Consider the following 11,873-nt stretch of genomic DNA (forward strand, 5'->3'; position numbering starts at 1 on the left):
TTCTTCTTCACAAACAAAACTAGAGCACCCCATGGAAAATTACTAGGTCTAATGAAGCCTTTGTCTAGTAAATCTTTGAGTTGAGACTTAAACTCCTTCAATTCGGCCGAGCCATCCAATAAGGAGGAATTGAAATGGGATTTGTATTCGGTAATAAGTCGATACAAAATTAATTTCCCATTTGGGAGGAATACCGAGAATATCATTAGGAAAGACCTCCGGAAATTCCCTCACTACGGAGACCGACTCTTACTATATGATATAAATACCCTTTAGAGATCATTTTGCATGCTTTCAAATATGAGATGATATGTCCTCTAGGAATAGAATTTCCCACATTCCACTCTAAAATGGGCTCATTTGGAAAATTAAACATCACAATCCTCGTTGTACAATCTATAGAGGTAAAGCAAGAAGCAACCAATCCATACCCAAAATGACATCAAAATCAAGCATATCAAGTTCTACTATTTCAACATAAGAAACTATATTGGGAAACATTATAGGAAAATTTCTATACACCCTTTTTACAACAACCGACTCACCCACCGGGGTAGACACTATAAAAGGTTTATGCAAAATATCGGGCAAAATGTCAAACTTTTTAGCTACTAGAGGAGTAACAAATGATAAGGTAGCACCGGGATCAAGTAAGACATATACATCAATAGAGAAGGCTTTCAATATACCGGTCACCACGTCGGGAGAAGTCTCTTGCTCACCCCTAGAGCGGAGAACATAGAAGATTCCCATTTATTTTCAAATATTGTATTGGTGCCATTTTGGCAACTCTATATTTTTATACAGATATGACTATGTCATTCATTTGATTATATTGATATTAGATGGTTGTTGTGAAACGATTATGAGTTAATGTAGATAGTCTTATATGAATTCAATGTTTCTCACTATCAAGTCTAATTAAACAAAAATTTCAAATTTTCCGCTAAAATTAACCTAGATGATGTAACGATGACGTATGTAGTCTTGTCTTCGACCTCTGAGAGGTCAACAATGCGGATCTTGTCTAGGGTCTAGATTCCGGTCATGACATTTTCCTAGAGTCCCGCTTAAGAAAGAAACAGATCTCGGTATAGACATTCTTCCCAATACTCATCCTATCTTTATTCCTCCATATAGAATGACACCAACAAAGTTGAAATAGCTTAAAAAACATTTGAAAGATCTCCTAGATAAAGGTTTCATTAGACGAAGTGTATCATCTTGAGAAAGAAATAGTTCCCTTAGGATGTGTATAGACTACCGTCAATTGAACAAGGTTAGCATCAAGACAAAGTATCTTTTAAGAGAATTGGTGATCTTTTTTATCAGCTTAAGGGTGCCATATGTTTTTCAAAAATTGACCTTAGATTTGGATACCATCAGTGAATAGTAAGGGAAATGACATTCCAAAGACAACCTTCAGAACCTGATATGTTTATTTTGAGTTTCTGGTCATGTCCTTTGGTTTGACCAATGCACCTGAAGCATTCATGGACCTTACGAATAGAGTTTTCTAACCTCATTTAGATACGTTTGATATCATCTTCATTGGTGAGATCCTCATATATTCAAGGAATTAAGAAGATCATGCTAGTTATCCCAGAATAGTTTTCCAAACTTTAAAAGATAGAGAGTTGTATGACAAGTTCTCTAAGTGTGAGTTTTTACTTGAGTCTATAGCGTACATGGGCCATATATTTTCTGGTGATGGAATTAGGGTTGATACCCAAAAGATAGAGGCAATGCACAGTTGGCCTAGGCCCACATGTCCAATTGATTTTAAGAGTTTCTTGGGCTTGGTTGGCTGTTATAGAAGGTTTGTAGTGTTGTAAATCCATTGTATAGTATATGTGGATTAGCCATTAGATTTATCCACTATTAAATGGGTTCATGTATAGGTGCTTCCATGGTGATAAGAACTTCCAAGATAACTCTGTATCTATTAATTAGATGAGTTTTGGAGTGATATATCAACACTATAAATAGAGAATCACTAGCCATTTGGAAGATACTTGAATAAGAAAATTCTCTCCTCTATCTTATACTTCTTGTCTTTTTCTTCTTATATTCTGAGCTTTCTTTACAACACGTTATCATCACGAAGTTGCTACTTGCAAAGGTATTATATAAATATTTTTATTTACTTCACATATTCTCTCATAATTTTATTATGTCAAATTTATCCAAACTTGAGTTTGTGGCATTAGATATTTCTGGAAAGAATTATCTTTCATGGGTAATCGATGCTGAGATTCACTTGGCTGCTAAAGGTCTTGATGCCACTATTACTTAGGGAAATGAAGCATCGAGTCAAGATAAGGCGAAGGCTATGATTTTCCTTCATCATCATCTTGATGAGCGCCTGAAGATTGAATATCTGACGGTAAGCGATCCACTTGAATTGTGGACTGATTTAAAGGGGAGATATGACCACCTAAAGGCAACAGTGTTGGCAAGCGCTCGTTATGAGTGGATGCATTTACGACTTCAAGATTTTAAGACCGTAATTGAATACAACTCTTCTGTATTCAGGATGACCTCCTAGTTGAAATTATGTGGGGAGACTATAAAAGATGAGGACATGTTGGAAAAGACACTTACTACTTTCCATGCCTCGAATGTGATCATGCAGCAACAATATTGTAAAAAGGTTTTTCAGAAATATTCTAAACTAATCTCATTTCTTTTGGTGGCTGAGCAACATAATTCTCTTTTAATGAAAAATTATGAAGCTCGTCCCACTGGAGTTGCTCCATTACCAGAGGCAAATGTGGTGGGAGCACGTTATCAATCTGAAGTAAAAAGAGATGATCATTGGGGCTATAATAATGCACGGGGATGTGACAAAGATAAGAGACGATACACTAATCGTCGAGGTGGTGGTCATAATAAAAGGGAGAACAATATGAGTTCTCAAAATAACCTCTCAAAAAGTAATTTTCGTCGTTGTGGCATGAAATTCCATTGGAAGAATGAATGTCTCACGCATGAGCATTTTGTAAGGCTCTATCAAAATTCCTTTAAAAAGAAAGGAAATAAAAGTGGTGCTTCCTCTTCCAATGCTCGACCTGAAACACATATGACTCTTAAAGATGATGATAACCCGGGAACATCTCAGAAATATGATAAGGATGTTGAAGCAAATTTGGCTTTAAAGGATGATGTTTTTGATGGCCTTGGTGAAATTACTCATATGGAAGTTGATGACTTTTTGGAAATCGAAACTGATGTTTGATCTTTTAGCTGGGGAAGAAGTCTGTTAATATTTTACATAATATTTTACTTGTGTGTTTTTAATTATTATGTTATTCATGTTGAAGTATTTAAATTTCCGTTGTTAATTTTGTTTCTTCCTTCTTTTAATGTATTTTATTTTAATGAAAATTAGTAGAAATCCCCAGTTGTCAGTTGGATTTAAGATGAGTAATGGAGATGTATACCATCTTGATAGTGCTACAACGCATACAATATTAAAAGAAAAGAAATACTTTTCTAATTTGGTTATGAAAATGGCATATGTCAACACAATATCAGGTAGTACAAAATTAATTGAGGGCTCTGGAAGAGCGACCTTATTACTACCTGGAGGGACTATATTAAGCATTGACAATGCTTTATATTGTAGTAAGTCTCAAAGAAACTTATTAAGTTTCAAAGTTATTTGCGAAAATGACTATCATGTTGATACGGCTAATGAAGGAAAGGTTGAATACTTTTACATTACTACAATTAATGTAGAGAAGAAAATTGTGCAGAACAATTACCTGCACTTTCTTCTAGGTTGTACTATACTAGTATAAGTACAGTTGAATCACATGCGTAGTAAACAAAAGGTTTACTAATTTCAATGATTTTATCATTTGGCATGAACGGTTTGGCCATCCCGGATTTAATACGATGCGCAAAATCATTGAGAATTCACATGGACACACCTTAAAGAGCCCAAATATCCTTCAATCAAAGGAATTCTCTTGTGCTGCTTGTTCTTAAGGAAAGTTGATCATTAAACCATCAACAATTAAGGTTGGAATTGAATCCCTTGCGTTTCTGGAACGTATACAAGGTGATATATGTGGACCAATTCAACCTTCATGTGGACCCTTTAAATATTATATGGTCTTGATAGATGCTTCTACAATATGGTAACATGTGTGTTTATTATCAACTCACAACATGACTTTTGCGAGATTGCTGGATCAAATAATAAGATTGAAAGCACAATTTCCAGACTATACAATAAATACAATCCATCTAGATAATGCTAGTGAGTTTACATATCAGGCATTTTAATGATTATTGTATATCTACTGGTATAACAGTTGAACATCTAGTTACGCATGTTCACACTCAAAAAGGTCTAGCAGAATCATTGATTAAACGTCTACAATTGATAGCTAGACCATTACTAATGAGAACAAAGTTATCTGTGTCTATGTGGGGGCATGATATTTTGCATGCAGCAGCACTTGTGCGCATAAGGCCAACCAATTATCATGAATTCTCCCCTTTACAATTGACTTATGGTCAAGAGCCAAACATTTCCCATCTTAGAATTTTTTGATGTGGGGTGTATGTCCCAATTGCTCCACCACAACGCACAAATATGGGGCCCCAAAGAAGGTTGGGGATATATGTTGGGTATGAATCTCCTTCAATCATAAAATAATTGGAGCCTATGACTGGAGATTTATTTAAGGCAAGATTTGCAGATTGTCATTTTGATGAATCAGTATACCCAACATTAGGGGGAGAACATAAGTTGTTGGAAAAAGAGATAGATTGGAATTCATCATCTCTATCTCATCTGGATCCTCGAACAAACCAATGTGAGCAAGAAGTTCAAAGAATAATTTATTTGCAGAACATTGCGAATCAGCTATCAGATGCATTTACTAATCTTCCAAGGATTACTCAATCTTATATTCCAGCTGTTAATGCTCCGGTTCGAGTTGATATCCCGACGGGACAAATTGTTAAGGGAAATAAGTCTAGACCACATTTGAAGCGTGGTAGACCAATTGGTTCCAAGGATAAAAATCCTTGAAACAGAAAAGGAATAAATGATCAAGATGATCATGGGTTGAAAGAAATTTCTCAAGATGAGACCCAAGTCATAACACATGATCATGAGGATTTTCGAACTTCTGAAAATAATGAAATTTCAATGAATTATGTCTTGACGAGAAAGTTATGGAACCGAAATAATGTTGTGATTGACAACATATTTTCCTATAATGTTGCTATTGAAATAATTCAACAAGATGAAGATTTTGAGACAAAATCTATTCACGAATGTAGACAGAGAAATGATTGGCCAAAATTAAAGGATGCAATTTAAGCTGAATTGGCTTCACTAGAAAAACGTGAAGTTTTTGGACCAATAATCCGAACACCTAAAGGTATCAAGCCAGTGGGGTACAAATGGGTTTTTTTATGAAAAAGAAATAAGAAAGGTGAAGTCGTGAGATATAAGGCCCGACTCGTTGCTCAAGTTTTTTCTCAAAGACCTGACATTGATTATATGGAGACATATTCTCCAGTGGTAGATGCAATCACCTTCAGATATCTCATAAATTTGACAGTTCATGAAAAACTTGAAATGCATCTAATGGACGTTGTCACATCCTATCTATATGGATCATTGGACCACAACATTTTCATGAAAATTCCTGAAGCATTAAAGTTCCTGAAGCATACAAAGATTCAAGAAAAACTTGTTCAATAAAGCTTCATAAATCTCTTTATCGATTGAAACAATCAGGAAGGATGTGGTGCAATGATCTGAGTGAATATTTGTTAAAGAAAGGGTACAAAAATGACCCGATTTGTCCCTGCATTTTCATTAAACGGTCGGGGTCTGAATTGTTATAATAGCTGTGTATGTTGATGATTTGAATATTATTGGCACTCGTAAAGAGCTTTTAGAAGCCGTTAGGTGTCTGAAAAAAGAATTTGAAATGAAAGATCTCGGCAAGACAAAATTTTGTCTTGGCCTACAAAGTGAGAATTTGTCAAATGGATTACTTGTTCATCAATCAACGTACACAAAAAAGATACTAAAGCGTTTTGACATGGATAACTCACATCCATTGAGTACTCCAATGGTGGTAAGATCGCTTGACATCAATACAGATCCATTTCGACCTCAAGAGAATGATGAAGAGCTTCTTGGTGATGAAACTCCTTATCTTAGTGCGATCGGGGCACTAATGTACCTTTCTAACAATACTCGACCAGATATCTATTTTGCAGTAAGTCTACTGGCAAGATTCAGTTCCTCCCCAATAAAAATATATTGGAATGGTGTTATACACATACTTCGATATCTTCGAGGGACCATGGACATGGGTTTATTCTATTCCAATGAATCCAAGTCAGAACTGATTGGTTACGCAGATGCAGGGTATTTATCTGATCCGCATAAAGCTCAATCACAAACAGGCTATTTGTTAACATGTGGAGACACGACAATATCTTGGCGATCAATGAAGCAAACATTGGTAGCCACTTCTTCAAATCATGCAGAAATAATAGCCATCCATGAAGCAAGTCAAGAGTGCGTCTGGTTGAAATCAACGACCCATCATATTCAGGAAATGTGTGGTTTTTCTTTGCAAAAAGAATATACCAACCACAATGTACGAAGATAATGCTGCATGTATAGCTCAATTGAAAGGAGGATACATCAAAGGACACCGGACAAAGAATATCTCACCAAAGTTCTTTTTCACGCATGAAGAATTTTCACGCATGATCTTCAACAAAATGGTGAGATAGAAGTTCAACAAATTCATTCAAGTGATAATCTTGCTGATTTATTCACTAAGGCATTGCCAACATCAACGTTTGAGAAGTTGAGATAAAAGATTGAGATGCACCGTCTCTGAGATATCAAGTTAAGTTTTCATCATGGGAAGCGAAATACTCGTTGTACTCTTTTCCTTAACTATGGTATTGTCCCAAGTTGGGTTTTCCTGGTAAGGTTTTTAACGAGGCAACATTCAAAGCATATTATGAGATATGTGTACTCTTTTTCCTTCACTAGGCTTTTTCTCACTGGGTTTTTCCTAGTAAGGTTTTAACGAGGCACATAATCTATGGATATCCAAGGGGGAGTGTTGTAAATCCATTGTATAGTATATGTGGATTATCCATTAGATTTATCCACTATTAAATGGGTTCATGTATAGGTGCTTCCAAGGTGATAAGAACTTCCAAGATAACTATGTATCTATGAATTAGATGACTTTTGGAGTGATATCTCAACACTATAAATAGAGAATCACTCACCATATGGAAGATATACTTGAATAAGAAAATTTTCTCCTCTATCTTCTACTTCTTGTCTTTTTCTTCTTATATTCTGAGCTTTCTTTACAACATGTAGAGGGATTTTCATCTATTTTTTCTCCTTTGACCAAGTAAAGTCAGATGAAAATTAAGTTCCATTGGTTGAAGCTTGCGAGAAGAGCTTTTAGGAATTGAAAAAAAGGTTGACTATTGCCTTAGTTTTGACCTTACCAGAAGGTACTAAAGGTTTTGTGGGGTATTGTGATGCATCAAGAGTTGGTTTGGGTTGTCTGTTAATGTTGAATGGTAAATATATAGCTTATTCCTCTAGATAGTTGAAAGTTAATGAGAAGAATTACTCAATATATGACCTAGACTTGGCTGTTGATGTATTTGCCTTAAAGATATGACATCATTATTTGTATGGTGTTCATGGTGATGCATTTACTGATCACAAGAATCTTCAATATATGTTCACTCAGAAAAAGATTAATCTTAGACAAAGGAGGTGGTTAGAATCACTCAAGGATTATGACATAATTATTCTTTACCACCCAAGTAAGACTAATGTTGGTTGTTAATGACTTTATCAGGTTGTTTATGGGTAGTACTACCCAAGTTGAGGAAGAAAAGAGAGAGTTAGTGAAATATGTGCATTGACTTGTACGATTAGGAGTCTGACTAATGGATTCAACTGAAGCAGCAGGTGGTGAAGAATGTGACTGAATCATCATTAGTGTTAGATGTGAAACAAAAGCATGACCAATATCCTATAATTCTAGAATTGCAGGCAAATGTTCATAAGCAAAAAGTATTAACTTTTGAACCAGGGGAGATGGGGTGTTGAGATATCAAGGAATATTGTGTATACCTATGGTAGATGGACTTTAAGAGAGGATCATGGAGGAAGATCAAAGCTCTAGATATTCCATTCATCAAGGTTCCACAAAAATGTATCGTGACTTGAGAGAAGTCTATTCGTGGAGTAGTATGAACAAGGGCATTGTATAATTTGTTGTTAAGTGCCCGAATTGCCAACAAGTTAAAGTAGAGCACCAAAGATCCAATGGTTTGGCTCCGAAATATAGAATTTCTGGAATGGAAGTGGGAGATGATTAATTTTGATTTCATCATAGGTTTACCTAAGTCTCATAGGCATTATGATTCTATTTGGGTGAGTGTCGATAAAATGAAAAAATTGCCTACTTTTTGACGGTAAAGACTTTCCATTTGGCAGATGATTATGCTAAATGGTATATTTAAGAGGTGGTGAGACTTTGTGGGGTTCCGGTCTGTATTGTTTCAAATAGAGGTGCACAATTTACTACATAGTTCTGGAAATCTTTTCAGAAGAGGAAGCTTAGTCCCCGATATATTGGACCTTATCGAATATCCAAGAGGATTGACAAAGTAACTTATGTAGAGTTACCATAAGAGTTAGCCGCGGTTCATCCAGTGTTTAACATTTCCATGTTGGATAAGTTCATGGACGATCCATCATTGATCATACCAACTGAACTTATTGGGATCAAGGACAATTTATCTTATGAGGTGGATCATGTTTAGAATCTAGATCGCCAAGTTCGCAAGTTGAGAACAAAAGAGTTAGCATCAATCAAAGTCATTTGGAGGAACCAATTTGTTGAGGAAGCTACTTGGGAAGTTTAAGAGGATATGAAGAATAGGTATCCACATCTCTTCGATTCCAGAAGAGTTCCAAATGAATGTACTAATCCTTTCTTTGCATTTATTTTATAAGTTGTCAGTTTATATATAACATTGCTTGATTGGGTGTTTGAGTTGTGTTATCATACATAGTTAGCTAGTAAGAGTAATCTTATTTGAGGATGAATTTTCCGATGGGGTAGATATTGTAACATCTCAGAATTTGAAATATTTAGGAAGAAGCTTAGAATTGGAAATAGTCCTTTTTGGAAATAATGAAAAATCTAGAAATTCGTTTAAGATAGGAAAAGTGGAGTTTTTGGTCAACTTAAAATGAACATAACTCCTATATCAATATGAGTTACATGAATTTCCATATGTTTTTGGGGAATATCTTGGAATAATCTTTCGGATGCCGCCGAGTTTGCGCAATTCCGAGTTTGTATAAGTGAGTTATGCACTTTTGAAGTTGAGTTGTTAGATGAGGAAAGTCCAATCCAGATTTTGAAAGGGTAGTTTGTATTTTCATTACCCTTTTATTATAATTTGTTTTTGGTACTAATTACGGGTCTAAGCTGAATTATATCAATTTAAACTTTTACCAAAAGAGTTAGGTTTTTGAGATAAGATAAAAGGAGAGGAGAAAGGAGGAGAAAGGAGTAAAATGTTCAAGATTCATCAAGATCGTTGCGTTTAGCATGTGTATTTTGTCAGGGGTATTCCCTACAAGGTATGTGATATCACATAGAGTTGAGTTAGTTCACTCACATGCCAATCATGATTCAATTCAGCAAAATATGTTTGATTTGAGTTCTTGATGAAATTTGTTTGAATTCTTGTAGGGTGTTTTGTTGAAGTTTCTTGAAGTTTTATTCATGTTTCCCAGTGTAATTTTGGGTTGAATCTATTATATATTGAGGTTATAAGTTATGTACACTCTTTATTGCTGTGTCTATTTCTTGCCGCTAAAAGTTAATTTTACTGTAGTGAATATCTAAGAATATTCCCTTCAATGATATTAGTGAGAAAAAAAAGACTCATAATAGAATAAAAATATATATATGCACCCAAATGTGTTTCTGGAATGAACGTAGTGAAATTAGAGGGTTTAGAGTTAAAAAAAAAGAAGGAAGTTTAAAATTTTTAGGGCAAAAGTTTGGTGTGCCGCACCTGCCAGTGTGCAACAAAAGTTCCTCTAAACTTTTTCCCCTGGTGTGTTGCGCCAACCAGAGTTCCACAGAAAGTTCTCTGAACTTTGAGGGATAGCCCCTTGCGTTTCACAGAGCACCAAGGACACCACTTCTCCGCATTGGCTCCCCACCTTTTAGTACTTGTTCCCATGTAACGTACCTATGTTTTTAGATGATTCCAACACTGTAAGGTACATTAAAACAACATGAAATCATCCATAAAACATGGGATCATAATCCTTGAATCCATAATTTAATTTGAGGAATGTTAAGATCAAATTCAAGAGAAGTTTAGAGACAAGTATAGAAGTTAAGAGCAAGTCAAAGTAAAGTATATAATGTTTTTAAAGGTCTTTAACAAAAATTTTAACCTTGTTTTAAGACTCAAGTTTAAAATTAAGCAAAGATTAAAGAGTTGAGTTCATTTCATAAAAAGCTATACCGGAACTAAGTAATCCCAAAGAGTTTATAAATGTTTTCACATTTGAGCAAGAAAAGAAAACATCGATTCCAAGAGAGATTTTAAGCTAATTTTTGAGCAATTATCTCAAACCAAATAATGAAGTTTGTTTTAAAAATATATAAGCTAAGTATATTTTGGGAGTAATACTATTGAGCACAGATATGGGGATTTGAGTTCATATTAACTCAAGTCTCCATAAACATGTAGCCATCGTGGTTAGTAAAGGATCATACTTTCAGATGACTCATTGAGAATCTTATGGCATAGACTAAAGCATCCACTTAGTAAGTTAGGTTCTATACCCCCCGCAAGGTATAGGACAGTCCTTGGCAACAAATGCGTTGTATGTCACAACCTGAGTCTACACACTGGACGTGGCCGACACTCAAGAACCATTGCTGGTCATTGCTAGTTGTAATGACTTTTCACGATCCATCGGTTCATATAGAATCGATGACCTAGATGTATCAAGAAACATTCTTTTCACTAATTGTATATAATAAAATAGAGTAGTAAGGTACACCCCAAAACCAAGGGGGTACTAAGTCCTCTCGGGACTCTATGTTTTATAGGATTTAGCATATTCAGTCCGAAGAGTTTAGGTAATAATTTCAAAGTGACTCTCGATGGGAGAATCCAGGCTATTAACGAAGAATCGCAGCAATTCCCCAATCCTAATGAAGTAGTTCCTCCATCCAATGAAAAACTACGATTATTTAGGATCAACTTGTGAATTTGTGGCACAGTAGTAGAATCATTACCAATGACACGGTGTGTGCCTAAGTGTAAAAACACAGTGCTAGCTTTGTTATGCCGAAACCTAAATTTTAAGTTAGCAACACTTCCAAATGCCACTTCTTTCAGTCGCATCCATCTTCGGAATGATATAGTCATAAAGATGCAGATCTTAGTGGGAAAAAGATCTTGCCACATGTATAACTCAAAGGCAGAAAGAGTAGAATTCATTTGAGAGTGCTTGGTGGTCTTAAGAATGGTTCGGGTGGGGGATTTTTCTAGGAATAAAGAATTCTATGTTGTGGGTGTGGAAGGGGGGTTGTCGCCGCCTGATAGAGGTAGAAGCGGGGGCCAAAAGGAGCTATCTGCGTCGAGTCATTCGATTGAACGAGAAAGAGAGACAACTCAAATGCCATCACAGAAATAGAAAGAGTCATGCTTCAAAGTGGAATTCTTCTAAGATCCATTACTTGATTTTGCTGCATGCTCTGCTCCCAAAATGCAGAGAGACTTGTGAAGGCAGATCC

Source organism: Solanum pennellii, chromosome 6 (assembly GCF_001406875.1).
Source record: "Solanum pennellii chromosome 6, SPENNV200".
Classification (NCBI taxonomy): Eukaryota; Viridiplantae; Streptophyta; class Magnoliopsida; order Solanales; family Solanaceae; genus Solanum; species Solanum pennellii.